This window comes from Rhododendron vialii, chromosome 1a (assembly GCF_030253575.1).
Source record: "Rhododendron vialii isolate Sample 1 chromosome 1a, ASM3025357v1".
Classification (NCBI taxonomy): Eukaryota; Viridiplantae; Streptophyta; class Magnoliopsida; order Ericales; family Ericaceae; genus Rhododendron; species Rhododendron vialii.
Genome location: NC_080557.1, coordinates 32,830,001 through 32,843,986, shown reverse-complemented (window position 1 = coordinate 32,843,986; position 13,986 = coordinate 32,830,001).

Sequence of the window (13,986 nt, the reverse complement as noted above, 5' to 3'; positions counted from 1 at the left end):
TATATATATATATATATATATAAGAACAGAAGTAATTACTGAAACTGTAATTCAATTGCTGAATTAAAACAGTACATGAATGGTTTACCGGTTTACAAGGAAGCTGGAGTAGATTGATACTCAGCAATTAACTGGGATAGAAGAGTATATTCAGAACTCTAATAACTTTGTAGAAGAGTATCTAAAATATCTCTGAGTTAACTCTTGAGAGTAAGAATTCAATTAACTCTGTAATTGGCTCTTATTCCCTCCTCCTACTACATTACTCTTGGATCCTTTTATAGACTAAGGTCCTGAGTATTACAAATAATATATTTATAGAAAAGTGACTGAAGAAATCAATCAGTTAATCAACAATAGTAAAAGCAAAAGTTGAAGTTGAATGATACGTTTAATTGAAAAGGAATCAATTATGAATAGTTAATTCCGTGGATGAATAGTACTGTGAACAGTAATGAATAGTAATTCGGATGAATAGTGCAATTATATAATAGCTCTATAGTTGAGTATAGAATAACTTAATATGAACAAAAGTAAGAACAGAAGTAATTACTGGAACTGTGATTCAATTGCTGAATTAAAACAGTACATGAATGGTTTACCGGTTTACAAAGGAAGCTGGAGTAGATTGATACTCAGCAATTAACTAGGATAGAATAGTATATTCAGAACTCTAATAACTTTGTAGAAGAGTATCTAAAATATCTCTGAGTTAACTCTTGAGAGTAAGAATTCAATTAACTCTGTAATTGGCTCTTATTCCCTCTCCCGACTACATTACTCTTGGATCCTTATATAGACCAAGGTCCTGAGTATTACAAATAATTTAATCACGTGACTTTTCCTCTTTCGGTGGAGAAATGATGACTAAAGTGACTGACTAGTCCTGCTTTCGGTGCTGGTGGGACCAAAAGTAGAAATAATTGATGACTGTTGCTGCTTTCGGTGTAGATTGCCAAAAGCAATTATTGACTGCTGACAGTTGGTGGAGAATGGCCAAAAGTAATAATTGGCTGATGACTTGTTGACTATATGGGATGCCATTATGCAAATGGGTCTTGAGCATCTTGAAAAACGGACCCATATGGGTTTTTGCAGGATGTTGCTGTAGCTGACTCTTCAAATGAATTGTCATCTTCTTCTTGACTGGCTTGAGCAATTAATTGTTGAGCTAACATCAATAACTGTGAACACTTAGTTTTTGACTTGGATTTTGACTGTATGAGAGAACTTGGAGTTGGACTTCTAAGTCTGATGGTGGAAAATGTTGGTGAACTTGGTTCAGGAAGAACTGCCTTCTGTTTATTCGGGTGAACCTGTGTAATTGGAACTGGAGCTTTAACTGGAGTTGGAACTTTGACTGGGAATTCTTCTTTGACTTGTTCAATAATTCGTTGATGCTTGTATACACTCCACCATTTTACCAAATATTGGCGAGTAACTGTTTTGTTAGTGATGCTATATCGCCATTTGAAGATCCATGGTACCTTGTATTTTGCCATAAATAGTAGGAGAATAGGAAATTGACTAGTGTGATGGTTGACTGGATATAAAGTGGAAAAATAGTTGACTTGATCCATGAGTTCAATTGGGAAGAGTTCAGGAATAGCGCCATTTTGATGCCACCATCTAGAGAACCAAGATGGAATTACTGATTTGAATTTGTGATCAAATGAGAAAAATCAGGAGTGGGTAAATGATTCATTTTCATGGAGGATGACTTTGAACCAAGAATCAATATAATCATAGTAATTATATTGAATTCGGTGACCAGGGAGATTTCTGAGCAAAGATGAGTGTCCCCATTCATCAAGACTGACTATATTGTGGATGTAGAGAGAATGGTAAATGACTTTATTTGGATTGACTCTATCAGTAATAGGTTTGATTACAATTGACTTGTGGTGGAGAAGAATGTCTTTGTAAAAAAGAAGGGTTTTATCTGGGTGAGCAGGAATGAAATGCCAACCCGGAGGAAAAAAGGCTTTGACTAATTCGAGGGGACTGTGAATATTTTTGTGGACTGGTTCAATAGAAAATAAATTGGTTGCAACTGGTTTGAGAACATATTCAGTGGTGCTTGCTGGGTAAGTAAATTTTGGTTGACTTAGTTGGATGGACTGGTTTGAAAAAAAGGGATCCATTGTGGATGGTGTAATAGTGTGATTAGAGGAAGGAGTGTATGCAAGCGCAGAACTGTAACTGGTCTTGGGGATTTGCCCAAGAACTTGGTACCTGTTGCCGCAATCTGCTGGAGGAAGTGCAAGCTGGTTTTTTGTAGGTAAAGCTGGATTCTTGCTTTTGTCTGTCATTGTAAGACTAAAATTGGATTGTTTGTAAGTATGATGAATAATGAATGCTGCTGAAAAATGGCTTTAAATAGCTGAGAAGTACTTTTTGATGAATGAGATACTATTATGATTTGTTAAATAAAAAATTCTCTGGTGAGAAAATCAGGGATAGAATTTTGGTCTCCCTTAATATATTCAATATCAAAATCAAAAATACTTAAAATTGACTGCCACCTGGCAAAGATCTGTTTACTAGCTATGTTCTTAACATCTTGTTCCAGAATATATTTTGCACTTTTACAATCAATTTTGACTAAAAACTTTTGGTTTAATATATCATCTTGAAATTTTGAAATACGTAAAACTAGTGCTAAAATTTCTTTTTTAATGGTACTATAATTGCTTTGTGCTTTATTCCAAAGACCAGAATGAAAACGAACAATTTGCTCAGGGGAACTAGAATTGACTTTTTGTAGGAGGATGCCACCATAATCAATATCTGAGGCATCAGTTTGGATAATTTTAAAAGAATTGACTGTAGGAATACCTAGACATGGTAATGTCTTAACATATTTTTTGACTTGCTGGACTATGGAAGTGTGTAGAGATGACCAAGGAGGGGGTTTGTCTTTTAATCGTTCAAATAGTGGTTGACATGTCTTCCTAAGATTTTTATAGAATTCTGCTATGTAATTTAAAGATCCTAAAAATCTTTGTAATTGATTTTTGTCAGTAATTTTATCAGAAAATTTATCAGCAAATTGAATTGCTCTACTAATTGGTACTATGGTAGACTGATGAATGTCGTATCCTAAAAATCTTATTTTAGTTTGAAATAATTTAATTTTAGGGGCAGAAATGACTAAACCATTATTTTTAATGGTATTGACAAATCTATTTAAGTGTTTCCAATGTTCATCAATAGAATTGAAAAATATGAGAACATCATCTATGTAAACAAGGATGAATTGACTGAATGTGTTAAATATTTCATTCATGATATTTTGGAATTCACTTGGTGCATTTTTTAATCCAAAAGGCATTACATTCCATTCGTAATGTCCAAAAGGTGTAGTAAATGCTGTTTTGTACCTATCATTGGGATGTAACTGGATCTGCCAAAATTCACTTTTTAAATCAAATTTTGAAAAGATTACTGCATTGCTTAATCGGTTGATTAAATCTTTTTTATTAGGTATTGGGTATTTGATCCATTCTAGTACTTCATTTAATGGTTTGTAATTAATAACTAGTCGTGGTACGCCTCTTTCTTTTTCTGCATTTTTATTGACATAGAAAGCTGGACATGACCATGGTGATTTACTTTTTTGAATGATGTTATTACTTAGTAATTCATTAATTTCTTTCTTGCAGGTTTTCATTACTTCAGGGTTCATTTGAATAGATCTGAATTTTGTAGAGATCTGATTTTCATTAAATTCTTTTACGTATGGGAGATTTACTATGTGCTTTTTCCGATGCCAAAAGGCACTAGGAAGGTTAGAACAAACTTCTTTTACTAGTTTTTCTTTAAATTGTTCAATTTTTTGATTAAGATTTTTATCAGTAAGGTATTGTTCAACTAATTTATATCTGATTTCATTATGTAGGAATCTTAGTTGATTTTCTTTCTGATTTAAAGAAGGTATAGGGAAGTTTTTAATTTGCTTTAATTCACGAAATTCTGGTTTTGTTAAAAATTTAAATATTACTTGTTGACCAAAAGGTTTAGTGGTAATTCCTTCGTGATTAGTTGTAAAAGGATAAAGTAAACAAATAAAAGGTGTTCCTAAAATCACCCTATCAGTTAGGTCTTGGACCAACACAAAAGAAGTTCTAAAGCAAATTTCATCTTGACAAATATGTACTTTGGGTAATTTATAGTTAATTTGCATTTTACTACCATTTGCAGAACTCAATTGTTCAGTTGTTTTGTGAAAATACATAGTAGGAACCAAACCTTCTTGAATGCAATTAAGGTCTGCTCCTGTGTCAATAAGAGCACTAACTTCAATTTTGAAATCATGTACTACTAATTTAACTTTAGCATACCATTTTTGGTAGCAATCCTGGTAATTAGTATCTTCTTCATTCTGAGTTTTTAACTGATTGTCGCATTCTTTTAATTTGGTAATTTCTTTTTTAATAAGATTAACCTCTTGTCTGAGATTTGGTACAGTAATTTGATTTGATTGTGATTTAGTAGGGAATTGACCGGATACTTTATGGAGACTAGAATTTATTTTTCTCTTTGTAACTGTTGTAATTGTATTAACTTTTTTGTAATATTTTTCTAAGTATTGGAAAAAACAGATTTCTGTTCTGGTATCTTCCATGAAACTTTCCCAATGGGCAATTATCTTTGCTTGTCTAGATTGTGAATACTTATTAGCGTAGTCTTTTCGTTTTTGTTTATTTTTCTTTGACTTAAATTCTTTATACAATTGATCAAAATTAATTTCAAAATCTTTATGTAAGACTTTTAAACTTGGGTCAACTTCTTCAAAATCTGTTTGAGTTGGAGACCCTTGGGAGGTTTCTTCATCTTCAAAGTTTGACTGTGTAGAATAACAGGGTTTACTAATTTGTGAGTTTGACTCAACACCTTTTAGTTTAATGTTAGGATCAAGCAAATTTTTGTCTTTCCTAGGCTTGGTGACTGATCTGTCAATAGTAACTGAGCTATTTGACCTACTTAATTCTTTGATTCTCAGGGGAGGGTTTGTTCTTTGTTGATCAAAACTTATCCTGACTGTGCCATCTAGGTATTGTTGAATATAGTCGAGATCAATCGTGTCATTCTGGAGTTTCTGTGGGAAACTCTCATTTTCACTAAGCCAACTAGCTGGTAACTGGATGTCATTCCAAGAAATGATTTTGGGTACTTGAATATTGGCATTTGTACTACTTTGAAGAAGGATAGTTTTGTCTTTTGGACTTTTGACTAATGCGTAAATATTTAAATTAGTTTTCATACATTTGTAATAAAGACAGTAGATTAATGCAATGGATTGACTTCCTTCAAGCATTTGAGTGATTGCGCCAGCAGTTTGAATATTTAAAGTTAATGCTTTTAAAATATTCTTGTCATTTAAACTAAGGGGTAAATCGGGGTAACAGTTGAAGTAGACTGGACCATTATGTAGGCTTGACTCCATTAATCCTAACAAACTATCACTATAGACTGTGAATCTGTTATCTCTTAGAGACAGTAATACCGAAAAATTTAATCCTTTTCTTGTAAGTGGTTTAATAGCTACTTGTATTAATCCTACATGAATATATTTATATCCTCTTTCGAGGTGTCTTTTAATTGAATGTTGACTAAGAAGAGAACATCGTGCTTCTTGTTTACTAATAGCATAAACATGTTTTGCAGTTTTTGCTACTTGATCCGTACGAAAAGTATCATCTAGGAAACTTGACTTGTAAATCTCTTTTACTGGGATTTTGGGAATATTCCAATTAGTTAATCCTGTATCTAGATCCTGATATTCATGTTCCTCTTGGTTGACTATGTCCGACAACTCAGATAAATTAGCCATTGAAGAACTGGCTGAAGATCAGGGGGAACAAATCAACTTACAGTTTACTCAGTGTTTAATCCTTCAACAATTTCCTACTTGGCTCTGATACCAAATGGGGGCGGAAGCACAGACACAGTAGGAGAACATGGGTATTATCAGAGTAGGGGAGAGATACAGAGTAGGAGGTGATCCAAAAGGAGGAGGTGACTGAGATATTTATAGAAAAGTGACTAAAGAAATCAATCAATTAATCAACAATAGTAAAAGCAAAAGTTGAATGATACGTTTAATTGAAAAGGAATCAATTATGAATAGTTAAATCCGTGGGTGAATAGTGCCATGAACAGTAATGAATAGTAATTCGGATGAATTCGGATGAATAATGCAATTATATGATAGCTCTATAGTTGAGTATAGAATAACTTAATATGAACAAAAGTAAAGACAGAAGTAATTACTGGATATATATATATATATATATATATATATATATATATATATATATATATATATATAATTTTAGTTAGTATTTTAGTTCGGTTGTCATCGGTCGACCACCTTGCAAAAGACCACCTTAGGTAATCCGTAAAAGTCCCCGTGAGTAAGTCCCAGGGTAGGGCAGTGAGGGGTTGAGAAAAAACCTGGGGTATGTGTCAATTGGTGTATGTGTTTATCATGACAATTTAGGATTAAAATATTAATTAAGAAATCTTTAGGGTTAAAATACTAAAAGAAAAGTCTGTAGGATTAAAAACAATGAATAGATTATTTAGGTGTAGTTCTTCAGCCAGTTCTTCAATGGCTTCTCTATCTGAGTTAGCGGACATAGTCAACCAAGAAGAACATGAGTATCAAGATTTAGATACAGGATTAGGAAATTGGAATATACCTAAAATCCCAGTAAAAGAAATTTATAAATCAAGTTTTTTAGATGATGCTTTTCGTACTGATCAAGTTACTAAAACTGCTGAACATGTTTATGCCATTACTAAACAAGAAGAGAGATGCTCTCTCCTTAGTCAACAATCAGTCAAACGTCACCTTGAACGAGGATATAATTATATTCATGTAGGATTAATACAAGTTGCAATTAAACCATTAACAAGAAGAGGATTAAATTCCTCAGTTTTATTATCTTTAAGAGATAGTAGATTCACAGTCTATAGTGATAGTCTCCTAGGATTAATGGAGTCAAGTCTACATAATGGTCCAGTTTATTTTAACTGTTACCCCGATTTACCCCTTAGTTTAAAAGATAAAAATATTTTGAAAGCATTAACTTTAAATATTCAAACTGCCGGAGCAATCACTCAAATGCTTGAAGGTAGTCAGTCAATTGCATTAATTTACCGTATTTACTATAAATGTATGAAAACTAATTTAAATATTCATGCATTAGTCAAAAGTCCCAAAGATAAAACTGTACTTATACAAGGTAGCACAAATGCTAATGTACAAGTACCCAAAACCATTTCCTGGAATGATATCCAGTTACCAACCAGTTGGCTTAGTGAAAATGAGAGTTTCCCACAGAAACTCCAAAATGACATAATTGATCTAGACTATATTCAACAATACTTAGATGGTACAGTCAGGATAAGTTTTGATCAACAAAGAGTAAACCCTCCTCTGAGAATCAGAGAATTAAGTCGATCCAATAGCTCAATAGCTATGGATAGGTCAAATAGTTCAACTACTTTGTCTAGGAAGGACAAAAATTTAATTGATCCCAGTATTAGATTAAAAGGTATTGAATCAAGTTCACAAATTAGTAAACCTTGTTATTCTACACAGTCAAAATTTGAGGATGAAGACACCTTTCAAGGGTCTCCAACTCAAACAGATTTTGAAGAACCCACTGATCCAACTTTATTAGTTTTAAATAAACCTTTTGAAATAAATTTTGACAAATTATATTCTGAATTTAAGTCAAAAGAAAATAAACAAAAAAGAAAAAATTATTTTGGTAAATATACATCTAGTAAACAGGATAAAATTTTAGCTCATTGGGAAGCATTTATGGAAGAATCCGGAACTGAAATTTATTTTTTCGACTACTTAGAAAATTATTACAAAAAAGTCAATACTCTTACAAAAGTAAAATGGACAAAATCAGACAATACTGTTACAACTGCTAGTCACCCTCCTTTAGATTCAATCATTATTAATTACAAAGGATCTGCTATATCAGCATCTCCATTCAAATTACCAACTGATAGAACTGAATGTAAGCAAATAGCTGAACAAATTAATTACACTAATCAATGTCTCACAACGATTAGTAAACAATTGGATAAAATAGAAACTAAAATAGATGAGGGATCCTCTAGTAGCATCCCCTCATCCAGTAAAAATATTGAAAAACCTCTTATCCACCTCCCTGAAAAGAGAGAACAAATTAGTCTAAACCAAAATCAAAAATATTCAAAAAATTGAAAATTTGCTCACAAAAATAGCAATTAAATTAGAACCACAGTCACCTCAGCTTGCTACAATTACACAAAACTACGACTCCCATACCTCTAGTCAAACCTCTTCCGATGAAGAAATCACAAACCTGCAAAAACAATTCTCTGAGCAAGAAATAAATCGCCTTTACAACCCCTCAGCAAACCCTACTAGCATTACCAAAAATTGGTACTCTAGGCCAACCCCTCCTGATTTACAGTATGAAGAAAATAATTTAATTAACCAGTTTTCTGTTTCGTCTAATAAATTATATGAATGGAATATAGATGGTCTAAGTGAACACCAAATATTAGAAAAATTAAATCACATGTCAATGGCTGCCAATAGTTACCTAAGTAATACTGAACTTAGTCAACCACAAATTGTTGATTTATTAACCTCTGGTTTTACTGGAATGCTAAAATCTTGGTGGGATAAATACCTCACCAGTGAGTCAAGAGAAGAAGTAAAAACATGCTGTTCAACTTGATGAAAATGGTCTCCCAATTTTTGATAATGAAATTGGAATGGGAATAACCGACGGAGTTAATACCCTAATTTACACCATAATTAAACATTTCATTGGTCAACCTAGCAACATTACCTCTAGGATACATGATCAACTGACTAACTTGCGTTGTCCAACATTAAGTGATTTTAGATGGTACAAAGATGTTTTTACATCTAGAGTCATGCTCCGAGATGATTGTACAAAATCATTTTGGAAAGAAAAATTCATTAATGGACTCCCTAATTTATTTGCTCATAAAATTAGAGATGTTCTTAGTCAGCCAACAGGAGTAATTGAATATGATAAGTTAACATACGGTGACATTATTAGTACCATTCAAAAAGAAGGTCTAAGAATGTGCATTGATATGAAAATTAGTAAACAAGCCCAAAAAGACAAAAATAAAGCCAAATATGAATTGGGTAACTTCTGTGAACAATATGGTCTACCCCCTGTAGCACCATCACGAAGGAAAACCAAATCTCATACCAAACCAACTACCAGTCATAAAAGTCACAAATACTATAGGCGTAATAAATCCTCCACACCATCCAAAGATAAATATTATGAAAAACCCAAAACACAAAAGCATACAAACAGAAAAACAAATGACAAGACAAATGACAAGAATAATGTTACATGCTACAATTGTGGCAAAAAAGGTCATTATAAAACTGAATGTAAAGTCAAAACAAAAATTAATCAACTCAACATATCCGACACTGATAAACAGCAAATTTTAGAAATTTTTAGAGCACAAAATCTGAGTAACACTAGTAATGAAGATGACAGTATTAAATCTTCCGAGTACCATTCTCTAAGTAATAGTCCCAGTGACGACCAAATTGAGATAGGATGTACTGCTAACTGCTGTAAAACAATAAATGTACTTACCAAAGAATTACCTGAAGAAGAATTACTTATTGACTTAATAAGTAAATTAGATGATTCTGAGTTGAAACAACAATACATTAAAAAACTCAAACAACTCTTAATCCAACAAAGTAAAAAACCTCAATACAATAAGCCAATTATTAACCTCAACACCACTATTGAACGATTCAGTAAAATTCACAAAGTAATAACCCTGCAAAGTCTCCAAGAAGAAATAAATCTGATTAAAAAAGAAATTGAAGCAATTAAAAATCAACTTCCAAGAAAAAGATTCGTCCGGTTTAAGGATGACCAATTATCTTCTGAATCTTCTTCCAATGAAGAAGAGCCCATTAATCAAACTCAACATCCTAGTCAAGAACAATCTTTTGATCCCAATCATCCAATTGATGATTCAGTAAATTACAGATTAAATTTACTAAATAAAATAAAATTACAAAAATGGCATGCACGTATCAAATTAATCATAGGAGATTACAGAATTGAGATTACTGCCCTTATAGACACAGGAGCAGATTTAAACTGCATTCAAGAAGGAATAATACCAAAAAAGTATTATCAAGAAACAACTGAACGGTTGAGTTCTGCAAATGGTAGTAAAATGCAGATCAAGTATAAATTACCTGAAGTAAATATTTGCCAAAATAAAATTTGTTTCAAAACATCATTCATTTTAGTTAAAAATTTAACTGATAAAGTAATTTTAGGAATACCCTTTATTTACTTACTTTATCCATTCACAGTCACTAGTAACAATATTATTACCACTTCTCTTGATCAACAAGTCAATTTTGAACTTTCATCAATACCAAACGAAGATGACTTATGTCAACTTCAAAATTGCTCTATTTATCCTACTAATGGTTTATTTGATTGTTTTACAGATGGCTCAAAGTCAACAGAAAACTATTCCTTTTGGGAAAATCCTACTACCAGTATTTCCTGAAGGAGCCAGCACAAAATTTAGGAAGCTTAAAAACGTAGGCAGCATAAATGAGACCCAACAATGTCTTCTGGATAATCTCTGAAATACGCGTGGGGATCATCGTAAATTCCTAGACAGCTTAAATTCTTTGAGTATTTATTTTAGTCAACAGACTAGTGGAGTTATTTTCCCTAGTTCTTCAGGTGGAGTTTTGATAAACCCATCTTTAGTCAGTAATAATTATACTAACCCTTCACATTGTGAACGATGTGAAGCAATAAATTGTCAATTCCTGAATTTAAATTACAGGTACCACCAGTCAATGATTGAACTTGCTCAACTCCGAGACAAGAAGGCCTCCTTTACCCCACTGGTAAAGGTAGAGAAAAGACAATCATCCCCACTGGATGATGGTGAAAGCGTGTGTGTGTTGGAACCATTCCAAAAAATGGCATCCAAAGCCCTAGCTTTACCACAGTCATTATCTCTCATACCCACATCTCTACCTACTGAAATAGCAAACCATATTCAACACCTAGCCAGACAAGATGCCCATCATTTCCAAGAATTCCTATTTGAAACCCTTACTAAACTAGCCAGTCAACCAACCCCAGGATTATCAATCACTTGGGAAACTCACTACACTGAAAATCCAGTCACCTGCCCCAATACTAACCCATTGTGCCAAGAAATACCATTAGAACGATACAGTTGCCCTTGTAATTTAGTATTTAGTGTCCCGAAAGCCTGTATCAATATACAGTACTTTCAAGACATTATTGTTCCCTATAAAGATCAAGTCATCCAAATTAGCCCAATGACCCTACTAGATTATGGATTTCTTAGACAATTAATTTTCACTAGTCCAAACCAAACTGACCGAGTCACCCGCAAATTAGCTGTTTGTGTCAAAAACCTCTTTGCTAAATATGGCGCATTAATATGCCAAGTCCTAATTACTAGTAAAATGCCGGAATGGACAAACACGGGGAATGTGATACTGGCCCAACATGTCATGTATCTCTCTGCAAATTGGCCATTCAGCAGATTGCATGCACCTATTCAACTCATTGAAGATGAATGCCCCTGGCCATGTTCCAAACCACCCAGAGCACAAATCCGGCATCACATAGCCAAGTCAATTGCTCAACTCCTTGAAATTGATAATCAATTCATAGATCACCTGCATCATTTAGTGTGTGAAGACCCTATTCAAAAAATCAGAGCCACAGAACCTATTCAAGAAGTCCCATTCATTTTCTACACCAAATTTCAAAACCTAGTCAAGGAATATCAGAATCAGCAAAGCCACCTACTTGAAGACAGTCAAGCAGATGAATCTACCTCACAAGTCAACAGTGATGATAATGGACGGGATTATTGGGAGAATCTCACATGTGAAGAATTGCAAAATATGGACAACATGATGGATTGGTAGTCATTTCTACTTTTGGTCCCTGCCCCGAAAGTAGAAACAGTAACCTCCTTTATTTACTGTAGTCACGTGATTCTACTATTCAATGTTTGTAATTTCTCTGATCCTTATTCTATAAAAGGATCCGAGAAGTCAGTAGGCAAGACAGACTGGAATAGAATACAATAGACTGAAGTAGGAGAGTAAAAAGAGAGGAGAGAAAACGAGAGAGGTTTTAGAGAGAGAAATTCTCCTACCACTTCCCCTGTTCCTCATCCTCTGTAGTAAACCCAGTCATTGCTGAGTATCAATATACTCCAGCAACCCTTGTAAACCAGTAAACTGCCATGTACTGTTTCTGATTCAGCAATTGAATTCAGATTGTTTTAGTAAGTAATTCATTTCAGTAATTTTGTTGTTCAAATTACTAGTAAAGCTATTCTATAAAATTATAGAGCTACTATATAATTGATTTATTCATTATTCTTTCATAGATTCAATTCACTATTCACTATTCACCCGACACTATTCACGTGTCACTATTCATCCGTCACTATTCATCACTATTCACTCACGAATTTATTATTCATCCGTCACTATTCACTATTCATACGTCACTATTCATGTCACTATTCACCATAGGTACCATAGCCTTTGTTTCTGATTCTATTGTAACATTTGTTTGATTCTTTTAGTAATAGTAACATTATATATATATATATATATACTCAATTACAGGAGTATTTGACTGTGTTGGCATGGAAAAAGTAATGAGAAAAGTGTAAACTATGCATTGAAAATACTATCATTATTTTGCTGGTCTAAGTGATGGCGTAACCGAGATTAACTATGTGTAATTATTTTAGAAAACCTAATCCACCATTTTCATGGTACATTAATGCAAATTTAAAGAACTCTTAAGCAAGAAGTGTATGAGAATAATATAAATCAAAAAAAGAAAGAAAGAAAGAAAAGCTGACAGATCGAGTAAACACTCAAAGCTAAAAACATAGTAGCAAAAATCAACAGTGATCCAAAAGACGTATAGGAAAATTCATAACAAAATAAGCATGGTAGGGATGGACTAGGTGAGTTTTGTTGAATAACAAAAACGCGTTATTAGTAGAATTTAGGAGGAATATATAAAATGTTAAGAGGGGATTCATTGAAAGATGTTACAAAATTATGGAATAAATACTCTCTCCGTTCCAAAATGTTAGACCTTTTTGGGATAGCGTGTCATTTTCAATTGTCTATATCTTTCAATGTGATTATTTAAAAATATGTAATATGGATTTTGCATGTTTGATAGATTTTAATTAGTTATATTAAACAAAGTTTTCAAAATCACATAAAACTTTATAAGTCGAAAGAGAGCATCTCCAACACTTGAGTACAAATTGGAGTTGCCAAATTTTTTTTTGAAAGCTTATGCAGCATTTTGGCATCTTCAATTTGACATCAAAGCCTGCTCTCCAATCCTTGTGCCAAATTCTATTTATTTGACATCAAACTATCTCCCTTCAACCATTGTGTCAACCCTCATGTCAAATAATATGTTTTTACATTTTGAATTTTTGTGAACTCCGATAATTATATTTGCCAAGATTTTATTTATACATGCAAACTTAACCATTATGCAAGTGTTTGACGTAAAAATTTAAAAATCAAAGAATTGCTAAAATAATTTCTTAATTAACTTAAACAAAAAATCTCACTACATCGAACATTAAATAAAAAGCAAAAAAAAAAAGCTCAAACGTGCACACGGTTTGAACTTCAGACTAAAAAGGTAAGTTTTTGCAAAGGGAAAAACTCAAACAATGAGTTTCGAACTTCCCAACGGTTAGAATTTGAAAATTGGCATTGGGGCTTTGGGATGTCAAAATTGGCATGCGGGTTGGTGGTGTCAAAGCCACATCAGCTTTGGCATGGTGAAGACATATGGGTTGGATTGAGAGTTGATGTTAAAAGTG